Raw genomic sequence first — 12,756 nt, 5'->3', positions numbered from 1 at the left:
TTGGACCAGAGAATTTACATTTAAGAATGCCAGTCTTCACTGCAGAGATGGGAATACCTAAAATTAACCTGTTATGATGGCTACTGTCTGAACAAGCTTTGGATTTTAATAATGTTCCTGTGCCCTGTTAAGATAAAAAAATTGGATTTTCAAAAGCATTTAGGCTCCTAAGTCACTTAAGTCCTATTAACTTTCAAGGCCTGGACTCTTAAGTGCTTTTGAAAATCCCCACCAAGACTCTTAACACCATAAAAGAGTTGCACAATATCTTGATTGGCTCCACACCCGTTGGTCACTTCTTACCTTGAAGAAGTCTGAATTAGACTGTGGACCCAATTTTTCCATTATCTTTCACATGTCATGGGCTACACTGTGCCAAATTAGTAAAAATGCTCCAAACTCAGACTGGAGTTTCCCCCCCACTCGCTTTGCATAGACATAAACACCACATGCAAGCAAGTAGAGAATCAGGCCCACAGTGTTCACATGCAGATGTGAAGCAGTGGTGAGCTTTTTCCAGAGAGGCTGAACACTTGGCAGCTCCCAGTGACTTAAATTGGAGTTGGGGGTACTTAGCACCTTTGAAATTATGGCCCTGTGTTCACCTGTAGAGTTGTCTAAATAAACTTTTCCTGTTCTCTAGGGTCTTCCAGCTGCTTACGAGCTGGCATATTTCCATATCCTTTTCAGGCAAGGAAATGAAATGTAAATCATTGTCCATGGTGACCAGATTGTAGTTGTTCATGGGAGGGGGAAAACACACAATACTCTTCGAACATTTCACAGTCCCATCATAAATCTTGCATAAAAGCAGCTCAGGCAAGAAAAGGCGATGAGGCAGCATGAAAAGTTACTGCCATGAATCAAAGGTGAGAGATTTAATAGGGGGGGTTTCCCTCTTTTAATATTAAACACTAGGAAATTATTAAAGTCAATTTCTCAACTGCCTCGAAGGCAATGAGTTCATAAAAATGCTGCTGAAACTGCACCAGTGCAGATACCGTATAATACAGCAAAGCTGCGTTGGGGCTTTTACATCAGGGGAGAGAAGCTAGGGCAGACCCAGCTTTGCGCTGGTCGGTTAATATGTGGCCAGCTTGGGTAGGTCACAGCTCCATTAATGCATCTACGAGGGCTCTTAGAGATGTTGGTTTTTACACAGGGGGCTCTAGGTTGAGCCTTGTGGAGTTATTTTCTGCTGGCTGGGCCCTTGAACATTTAACCATGAAATGCCTTGGTAAGTGGATAAGGGTACCTCGGCCTATGGAGAGGAGCTTTTTGTCTTAGAAATCAGGAGAGAGAACGTGCAATGGTAAACACTTACCAAAGTGGAAGTCTCTTCAGATGCAGATATACACTTGTAAATGTAAGTCTACAGGTTAGGTGCTTTAACTTCCATTGAAATCAATAGGAGCAAGGTGCCTAACACAGTTAGGTGTTTTTAAAAATCCCAGTACATATCTTTCTGCACCTTTAGGTGCCTGAATACCTTTTAAAATCTGCCCTAAGTCCCTTTAAATACAACTCCAACAGCAGATGGCCATGCACAAGGATGATCAACTTAAAAGGCTCTGACCTTTGCAAGACTCTGCCGCTCCCCAAAGTGCGTGGGCTCCGGTTGGGCTGCATGCACCTTTCTGGTCTACAGTAGCCAATGCAGAATGAAGGGTTGTAGAAACGTACTGGCTGGCATGACCAGACGAGGCCAAAGATGGCTATCCACAGAACTAATCCAGTCCTCCACCCTGACAGGACATGGAGCCAGTAATAGCTATCTAAGGCCACAAGGGGCCACCAAATCATCTAGTCTGACCTCCTATATATATATATCTCAGGCCACCTCTGCCACCCAGCACCTACACACTTAACCCAGTGACCGAAGTATGACAGCCCACAGGAGCTTAGACTTGTGCCACAGGCAGAGAATAGGCAGGACCGAGATGCCTGAGGCCCCCTGCAATGGCAGGGAAATGAGCATTTATGGCTCAGGAGGAATGGTTCTCCTGAAAGGCATTTGATTCCCAGTAGATTCAGATGGAACAACCGCGTTTCCCTCTCCCATGAAAATGAGCCAAGGTGGAGTCCAAACTCCCTCCTCTCACCCCAGCTCTCTGCTCCTTTGCTGTCCTACAATAAGGCATGTCCCAGACAGGAACTCGGACTGGCTGGGACACAGATGTGGGATTTCTGTAGTAATATTTACAAGATGCAAACACAGTGATTGGGTTGTTAAGAGGCAGTGGACTGATCCTCAGCAGAACTGTGTTCAATTCTTGGTTCTGCCACAGTGCGAGGCAAGTCACTTCCTCTTTGGGCCTCTGATTCCTGTCTGCGATATGGAGATAATAATCCTTCCTTTCCCCCACCCTTTGCCTGTCTTTTCTCTCAGGTGTAAACTTGTTGGGGCAGGGTCTCTCACTCTGCAATGCCCAGCCCATGGGGCCACAATATCAGTCAAGGCTTCTAGGCGTTATTGTAATACTGTTCTGGGGATTATTTTACCAGGAAAAAAAGTGCAGTGGAAGGGAGTGAATGGGACTAAGGCTACCATTTTCCAAAGTGACCACTGCCTGGGGGTGCCTCTGATTTTGGGTGCCCCAACTGGGGACCCCTTAAGGTGTGTGCAGTCAGGCACTCAAGATCAGTGGCCATTTGTGACAGTACTTCTGTAAGAGCCTGACTGGCCCCCATCGTGAGTCACAGATCCAATCCCTTCTGAACCAGCTCACTTCCAGCACTACAAAAGCACCGAGCCTGCAAATCCTTACATGTGCAGACCCATTGTGTGCGAGTTCAAAGGATTCCATGGATGAGTAGGTGTTTCTTGAAGGGCTGATCCAGCAAACAAACAATGAGATGATCCCACTTATCCCAGCGTCTGTTTCTCTGGGCCTGTCCAGAAGAGAAGGTTCTTTCTGACTCACTGCTGGCTGCTAAGATATTTGTAGGCCTGCAAGAGCTTTCTCCTGCAGAACCAGCCTTCTGAGTTTGGCTCCTTAAGTGAGCCTTCAGGGGCTCCCCTGGATCTTCAGAGGGACCCCGCTTCTTTAGAGTCAGAAGTGGAATCAGTCTGCATTCCCTTCCCACGCTACCCTAACATGCCTTAGCCGTGGGGTAGAGGCTAGGAAAACTTGTTTTACCTACTAACCATTGTAGGTTCCAGACTTAAACTCAGGGTCACAAGGTTCACATTTCATTCAGGGGAGTGGGTGAGGAAGGGAGCAATGAAAATAGACACACATGGGGTTTGATGGTCTGTTGCCCTGCACCTTGTGTAAAAGGCTAGCAAATCAGCAGGGCAGTGTCTTATGCCAACTTTGCCCTGACTGCACAAGGTACAGGGCAATGGGGAATCGGGCCCACAATCTGTAGTATATACAGGGGCATCCGCTTGTACTAGTTTGGTCTGGAGACCTCTTCCATCCCTATTACACAGAGGGATAGTTTGAAATCCCCTACAGACACCAAGTATCGCTCAAGAGGTTCACAGCTCCTGAAACGGTGCAAAGTTCACACGGAGATCGGGAGAAACCCTCAACTCTGTTCCTTCCTTTAAAAAAAACACAAACAAAAACACAACTCATGCAAGCTGAGCTTTTTGCATCCAACCACAAGACCTTTTGTTCCCCTTCTTTCCAGGCATCATTACAGCCACTCCCCTCCCATGTTCAGAGTACAAGAGAAATTGCTCCTCTCCCAGTTGGGCATCCTTTAACTTGGTCTGTCTCCTCCCTTAGGAGCACGCTCCATCTGGTAGCGATTTGCTCTTCGCATTGCATGTGTTTCCATTTGACGCCTCCCTCGACCATGTCTGTGAATCATTCAGGTGAATAGGAACCAGTAAGACATTTCAGCACTCCTTGCATTTGAAATGGCTTACACTGCAAATTAGCTTTCCAGCCACGTAGAGGGAATCAGAGAGCTCCTTCAAGTTCAACAGTTGTATGTTGGCCTAACCTTAGCCAGTACTAGGGGATACCTAGGTCTCTCTATATCATTGAGTCCATTGACACAGAAGGACTGTGTCAATGGCAGTCTGAAGTTTAGGAACGTAAGGTATGTCTGAAGGGCCTTCTGAGAGCTTCCCTTCACTGGGCATCCTGAGGAGACAAAGGGGTTAATGCAGCTACTCAGCTGAGGAAAGGGACTGCATTAGCCTCAGCATTAGCAGCTTCTGTTCCATGGAAAAGCATATTTGCTGGCAGCTGAACTGCCCACACATGCAGCAGGGAACTGATAGCTCCATCTTCAGGAGCTATGGACTCAGTCATGGCCCAGATTAGCGGTGACTGGAAGTTATTACCACTTGATGGTCTATGTGAAATGCGTTGCTGGATCTCAATCTGGCTCCCACTGGATTGGTGTTCCCATCACTCGTGACATCAATTGGCTTCCTGGCTGGCAGGAAAGCAGCTTTGAAAGTTCCCAGCATAGACTCTTGAACAGAACCAGAAGCTAGAAAGTAGCCCAGGTGCACAGGAAGCAGGAAAGATGTGAGGGGAGAGAGCAGGACCTGACGGGGTCAGGTAGATCCGGACTGCTGTGGGGATATAAATTGGGTTGAAGGTGTTATTTCGAAAATGAAAAAGGTGGCAAAAAGAAACCTGTCTTGCCCTGATGCAGTATCTCCTGCAGCAGGAGGATGTGCTAACTGGCTGACTTTAAAAAATGAACAAACTGATTCGAGTTTAGGATTGCAGTTCTCAAGTTCAGAATCAGGCTGAGGCACGGCAAGCATGTCGTGTCAGCACATTAAGTGTGGGCACATCTACATCGGCGTTAGATCGTCACAGCTGCACCTCTGTAGCAGGTCTGGTGACGACATGCTGTGCTGATGGGAGTGCACTCGCCCATTGGCATAATCACTGCCTCTCGGCAAGGAGCGGCAGGTACGTCGGCAGGGGAGCGTCTGCGCTGGGGGAGTGGACAGCGCAAAACTTTCATCACGTGGGAGGGGGCTTTTTCGCACCCCTGAGCGGGGGAAGTCAGATCGACGTAAGCAGTAGTGTAGCCCTGCCCTAAGTGTATGCAGACAGGCATGCAGCACGGTCGAGTGGCTAGACCAGGGGAGTAAGCACAAGGATTTGTGGGTTCTGTGTCCAACTCTCACTAATTCACTGTCAGACCTGAACCACCAGCTGCCTAGGTTTCTCAGTACCATAGGAATCACATTTACCTTCCTTGAGATCGATAGTGGAAAGTAGTTCAACAAATGCAAAGTCCACTGTAGCTTGTAGCTGGCAAAACATAGTCCATAAAGTTCTACCATGTGGCTTATGGGCACCATCACCCTTGCAGGGACAGTGGGCCTGCTACCTGACTGGCCTGGTTCTGATCTCACACTGGTCTGAACCCCACAGACTTCTCTGGAGTTATGTCTGTTTGCACTAGTGCAGACAGAACCAGGACCATAAGTAGATCCCAGCATGCAATGCAGCCAGTCCACTTCAAGGTGGAAGGATCTTTGTACTGGAGGAGAGTTGACATTCAGTGCAGCCCCTTAGGGTCTTAGCAAGTCACCAGTGCAGCCTTCGATGGGGTGAAATTTGTGCTCCCTCCCCTGGCATGACACACCTGTAGCATTGGGGATCGCAGAATGATAACTCTGACACAGAATGTCATGAAAATTCTTGTGTGTTCCTCGGGTCAACGGGAAAATTGTTTTCCCCTTGCCTCATTATCTTCATGTCACTGAGCGACGAGGTCCAGGAAACCTACCTGCAGAGGTGTGCCTGCTCTCGAGTTGTGAGGTGTTGAGCCAGTTGGGAGAAGTTACACCATGAGAATTCACCTTCCTGAAGCAAGCCTGACAGCACAGAGGGATGCACGGCGAGAACCGCTCTAAGCGGGAAGAATGGTTTGCACGTGTTCAGGTTAACACTACAATCACGAGGGTCCAGAGGGACAGAGAAACGATACAGGGAGGAAGAGATCCTATTAGAGACTTGGTGGTTGGTTGCATTAAAAATACTGTCACGGCTGAGACCATGTTATGGATACTTGAATAGACACTGGGTCCATGTGTGTGGTGCAGCTAAATGAAGTCTATGGAGTGGAAGCAGCCAGCACCAACTGTGTGTCAAAATCCAGTTCCAGCGGAGTAGGGCAGGGGATGCTTAACAAGGGTTCTTCGAATCCCTACACCAGCAGGCCAATGGTTGGGGCCGCTAGGGTGCAGTCATTTACACCAGTGCAAAGTGGGGTGCGAACTGCTACCACATCAGAATGGCAGCCTTCCACCACCACTTTGCACTGGTGTAACCTATAAAGGCACAGGGCAATGGGTGTCTAGTTCTTCATGATCAACAATATGGTGCGAAAAGGGTCATTTAAAAAAAATAATCCAGGTTATACTCTGGGACGGGGTGGCCAACCTGAGCCAGAGAAGGAGCCAGATTTTAACAATGGACATTACCAAAGAGCCACAGTAATACATCTGCAGGCCCCTTCCCGGCACCTCCCACCCATCAACACCCCTCCCTGCACCTCCCGATTAGCTGTTTTGTGGCACGCAGGAGGCTCTGGGGGGGGAAGTGGGGAGGAGCGAGGGCACGGCAGGCTCAGGGGAAGGGGTGGAGCGGGGGCAGAGTCTGGGGTTGAGCAGGGAGCCCCGGCACATTGGAAAGTTGGTGCCTTTAGCTCCAGCCCCGGAGTCGGTGCCTGTATGAGGAGCCGCAGATTAACCTCTGAAGAGCCGCATGGGGCTCCAGAGCCACCGGTTGGCCACCCCTGTTTTAGGAGGCTTCACGGGAGGGTGTCAATACTGACAGCCAAGCACAGCACCCGGAGGCTGGACCAAATTCATGACCACTGTAGGGCTCCATTACGCCCTATACCATGGCTACTGCATGTAACTGCCATCCTCCTACTCCCAAAAAGCACAGGCCTCTACCAGCTGAACTGAAGGGGACTCTCTGCTAGCTCTTAGAGTAGGGAACTGTGGTGCGCACACACCATAAAGTGCTCTCTTGCAAATAATTCTAGTTCTCCTTCGGGTCCTCACCCGATCAGCCCTCCAGCAATATAAACAGCAGGCTTTTAACCCTTTCAACCCCCCGTCTCCTCCCCTAAGACTGATGAAATTCAATTTCTCCAACACACCAGAAAGTTGGGACTTCAAACTTATAGATAGGGTGACCAGACAGCAAGTGTGAAAAATCAGGACTGGGCGTGCGGAGGTAATAGGAGCCTATATAAGAAAAAGACCCAAAAAAATCGGGACTGTCTGTATAAAAATCGGGCCATCTGGTCACCCTACTTATAGAAATCTCATCCAACCAGCCTAACTCACTGCAAGCCAATTGCTCCTAGTTATTCATAGGCACCAGAGCAGTAAAACCCTGATCTCCTCACATGGCACGTGTGTGTGAGGCAGCACTAAGCAACTGCTATTTGTTTAGACTCCTCAGATTGGATGGTTTTAAGAGGCCAGTGCCAAGAGCACATGTCTGAAACCCTTGGACTCAGCCAGGTTTAGTCATGACATTGCTGGAAGGAAGCAGACAAGACTCTTTGCCAGGTGGAAACCAGTGATTTGGCTGGAGGCTGAAATGAGCCATCCTGGGGAGCAAGTGGTGAGGCTCAGAGGGATTCAAAAGGATCCGGTCTTCTGACAGTGGCCAATGCCAGGTGCTTCAGAGGGAATGAACAAAACAGCACAATCAAGTGATCCATCCTGTCAGCCACTCCCAGCTTCTGGCAGTCAGAGGTTTAGGGATACCCACAGCATGGGGTTACGTCCCTGACCATCTTAGCTAATCACCATTGATGGACCTATCCTCCATGAATGGATCCAATTCTTTTTTTAACCCAGTTATACTTTTGGCCTCCACAACATCCCCTGGCAATGAGTTCCACAGGTTGCCTGTGGGTTGTGTGAAGTAGTACTTTCTTTTGTTTGTTTGTTTTAAACCAGCTGCCTATTAAGGTCTTTGGGTGATCACTAGTTTGTGTGTTATGTGAAGGGGTAAACACCACTTCCCTATTCAGTTTCTCCACACCACTCATGATTCTATAGACCTCAATCGTATCCCCCCTTAGTTGTCTCTTTTCCAGTCTTTAATCTCTCATCATATGGAAGCTGTTCCCTCTCCCTAATCATTTTTGTTGCCCTTCTCTGTACCTTTTCCAATTCTAATTGTAATCTCTGCTGGTAAACCTCCCCACATCCTCCCAATATTGGCCAAGAATCTCCCTGCTTTCTGGGCTTCACTTCAAACCACCCATATGGGTTAGGGATGCTTCTTGGCACAATGGACAGGTCCCCCAGCAGAACATGTCAAAAGGGCTTCCCTCTCTACCCAGACCTCCAGCTGCAGGAAGGGATCCTCCCTCTTAAGGGAGATCAGAGCTCACATGGCAGCAGAAAGAGGAGAAATTACAAAGGACCCACTGTGTCTGCAAGAGCAGCACAAAATGCCCGAGCACAACCTGTCCCTTACAGAAGGGACATGTACAGTGGTGCTTTGCCACAGTGGCTGCTTGTGGCTTTACTGTAATTTAATACGTTTCCCAAAAAGATGGGCTCCCTTTGCAGGAAAAGCAAAACAAATTGTGCCCCCGCCATGCAGGGTTAAAGGCCAGCCCAGAGTTTAGCTCTTCATAACATGATCCTTCCTATCTTTTCTTCCATGCTTCAAGGAGTAGTGAAATAGTCAGTATTGTCATTTAAAGTATTATCATTGGCATCTAAGATGCATCCATGGAAATGAATGGGGCAAGTCACACATCAGAAGGTTTGTTTCAGGCTCTGCAAATTCAGGCAGATGTCGCTACCTTGGTTAAACTCAGATCATGTTTTAAAGGTTTTCTTCGCAACCATAACAGCTAGAAACTACCCTTTAAGAGAGAAAACGAAAGCAAAGACTCTGAAGAACAATTTAGAGAGCTGTCCAAATTCCCCTGGCTAGTCCTTGATGCCCCTGAAGGGAGCACACCCCACGCTTTGGGAAACGTGTTAGTAACAGGTACCCTGTAGGGCCATATTCTCCTCTCACCTACTCTGCTGATGACCCATCCATTCGTGTTCTCAGCATCACTGGCTGGAGAACATGGACTTGAGTGGCAATTCTGAACTACAGTATTGAGTACCAACAACTGCCTGGTGGACTACAATACACCACACTTGTTACCTCCCCCTGCAGTCGCAGCCGGATTGAGGCACTTGGTATGGAGCCCTGCCACCCATTAGAGACCTACCCCCTGCTTGGGATGTTGATTGCAAGGGTTGCCCACACAAGAGCCCTCTGGTGGGGCAATGGGTGGCCGACCACCAGCCTCCAGCTGGTCAGGAGTGCTCCCTCCTCCCTGACTGAGGGACACCCCAGCTTGCTGCTGCCGCTCTCCTTTTGGTGGGCTGGGGACCTTCCTCCTGCCTGCCCTGCTGTGCTCGACCTTCATGCAGGCAGGGATCCCTGTGGGATGGGGCGGTCCCATGCCCCACACTCTGGCATGGGTCCTTATAGGACTGGGGAGGCCTCGGTGCCCTGCACAAGCAGGGGGGCCCTGTGAAAGAGGTGGTAGGAACGCGTCTCCCCCATCAGGGGGTTCCCAACAGAGAGGTCAGGCCATGGGGGCCTCTCCCCATACACAACCAGCACCACACAACCCCTGGGGTAGGGGGATCCAGGGGCCCCACAGGGCCCTCTGCTCCAGGAGCGTCTGGCTGTGCCTCCTCTCTTTCCACTCCAAGGGGCCTCCTGGTCCAGTCTGTCTGTGGAGCCTGAGCCCTGAGGCTACAGCAGCCAGGAACCACCCCTCACAAGCCGCAGCAGTGGCCTGGGCTCCCATAGCCAGGTACTTAACCCAGCCGGACCACAGGTAGGCCTGGCACCAAGCCCCAGGCCTGGGTCCCATCTTCCCAGTCAGCCAGTCAGTGCCCGCTGTGCCCTCAGCCCTTTCCTCCAGGGAGGGACCCAGAGGGGGCTGGGGAAGAGCCCATGGCAGAGTCACAGGAGAAACCACCATCGTCTCAGCAGGAAGTACAGCAGCCTCTGAGCAAAGAGCCCAGCCCGGGTGGGAGGTTCAGGGCAGAGAGAAGTGGGGAGACCAGTGTGGGGGAGACTGCAGGGGAGTGAGGGCACCTTCTGCGAGAGGCCAATGGCAGAGACTTTTGCTATGGGGGAGTGTCTCTCCCCCATCTGGGCTGCAGGCGGGGTTGCCAAACGTGAGTGCCACTCAAGATGCAGGCCACTTAGCAGTGCTCTGTGGGTTACCCTGCACTGCAGGCCGTGGACCAGAACTCAGGCCCTCCTGCTCCAAAAGTAAAGACCCTGCTGTACCAGCTACAGGAGGATCTACATTAGCAGCGGGGGGCCTCTGACACACAGCTGAGCAGTTCTCATCCTGTCCAGTAGAGGGCATGGCTATTCAAGGCCATCAAAGCACTTAGATAATTAATGAAACTGCCACACCACCCTTGCGAGGAAGGTAAATCTAATCCCACCCATTTAGCAGATGCAAATGCATGCACAGAGTGGCCAACTATTAACAATGGGGGATGGTGGTTATTTTGGAATAGGGCGATTCTTCATGGACTTCTCCACAATAGACCTGTTTTATTCAGCCTCTGCTAAAGGAGAAACTTTTATTTATAAAAAACAGGAACAAGTTGCTGTTAATCCTAAAAACCATTTTCAAAAATCTACCTATTGCACAAGATTCACTTCTCTGCCAATTTTTGAAGGAATAGACAACAGAGCTGAGGTCGTTTGGGACAAAAAAGTACCAAATTTCTAAAAGGACCCATTTAAAAGTTATTTTTAACTCAAACTAATGAAGGGGTTTATTTGTAAATGCATTTGGTACTCAAAGTGCTGCAACTTTGAGGATACAGGATATTTTTCCTACAAAGAATACGAATCTCTGCTTTAAATGCAAAATTCAGCTCAGCTGTAACTACAGAGCCATGGCTGGCATCTCCCGAATAGTAGTCTCCATGGGCGAGGATAATCTTGGTAGTCCAATGTGTTGTAAATATAGGGTTATTTTCAGAGTGGGGTGACACTGTAGAGAAGATTTTAACTAATTGTTTTGCAAAATTGTCTACAGTCTTACTTCACCCAATTCCATGCCCCTGATCTTTCATTTCTTGGGGGGAGGGGAATTTGCAGAAAGAGTTGATTTGGAAACAAACAGGTGAAATCACTCATTTCACTTTGTTAGTTTCTTTTTTGCAGTGAAATGGAGGTCACTCAAAGGTTTCATTTGTGTTTTGAAATTTCACAAAAAATCCCCATGAAAAACTACAAATTTAGCATTAATCATGAAATGCAAAAACGATCCATTTGTAGCACTTCCCCATCTCTGGGCCTTAATTTCTCCACCTGTAAAATGGGATAATGATTCTGACCCTCCTTTATAAAACACTGAGAGCTTGATTTTTTTAAAAAAAGCACAATAAAAGCCACCTAGCATAACAATTAATACCAGCTGCCTGAGCTATAAAGCCAACGTATATTCAAGGAATTTTAATTTTCCTCTTACATATTTAAAGACTTGTAAAGAAGGCAAATAGGAGCTGTAAATCTATCCTTAACACCCAAATTTGCACAATCCCTTGCAGTGCTTAAGGCGGTTAGCAAGATGAATTTATGTGAGGACAGTGCCATCCTCTGGCCCCAATTGTTTATTAAACTCAGCTGCTCAGTTCAAGCATAGGAGAGCATCTGCCCTTTGGCTGACCATACTGAATCTCACTCTTTAGGGCGTTTTAGTGGCTAAGCTCCTAGACTGGTGCCCATTTATGACCAGGTTTAGCTGACGGATACATTTATGTGGTCTGCAAACCTTGGGAAAAATTACTTGTGAGCATACATTTTTTTTATTTCTATCCCTCCAAGTTTTGAATCCCTGATTTTGCTAGAGGCCAACCTTCTTGCTAGGGAAGGATGGGCAGATTTGACTGACGCTCACCTCCCCCATTTCATGCCTTTGTTTATAGCTAATGTTACTCTCCAGATAGAGTTTGATTTTCCAAGCCTCTTATCACAGTCTGAGATGTCCTTGGACTTGCCCTTAGTGGGTGCCAAAGAAATGAAACTCCAACCATTATTCTCTGAATATACCAGTGTCAGGCACTTTATCAAACTGTACACATCATCCCTGCTCATCGGGCTCTCTTCCTCCTCCCAGCCAACCAGCCATATCAGACTTGTCCAATGTATCTAAAACTATTTTCCACTTAGAGCAGGGATTTGTTTCCTTTGCAGAGTCTGAAGAGTACAGGGTATGTTCTCTAAAATTACACCACTTACTCTAAGTACTGAGTGGATTTTCTGAGTTCATTAATTAGTCAGGTAAAATGAATATTAATTTTTTTTAAAGTTGCACTTCATCAGATCTTGGTCCCTGGTAATTTCCACTGCAGCATTTTCTAGCTGCACAAACAGAGAGGTGACTCTTAAGTAGAGCGGGTGCAATTGTGTAGTTGGTGGTTTATTTTTAATTCTTTAGGATGAACGGTTGGTTTTTCTGCTGTTTCATTGCTGAAAAGTAAGTTTCTCCTTACACAGAGGCTGGCACATAAAGTCTCCTTTAGAGAAACTCACCTTATTTTGTAATGGCCACCATCAGCCAATGCTCTCAGTGGAGGAGACCTGAAGTTGCCCTCAGTTAAGATGATCGCTTCCTCCCATTGCAGTCAATGGGAGTGAAGCCAAGGTGGCCTCAGCGAAGACGACAAACCTCTATGCTGTCTGGTGGCAGGCTCTCGGATGCGTCTAAGACTCGCTGGATCAAGTAGGAGTACACATTTAA

Source organism: Lepidochelys olivacea (genome assembly GCF_965140295.1).
Source record: "Lepidochelys olivacea isolate rLepOli2 genome assembly, chromosome: 25".
Classification (NCBI taxonomy): domain Eukaryota; kingdom Metazoa; phylum Chordata; order Testudines; family Cheloniidae; genus Lepidochelys; species Lepidochelys olivacea.
This window is presented reverse-complemented; position numbering follows the sequence as displayed.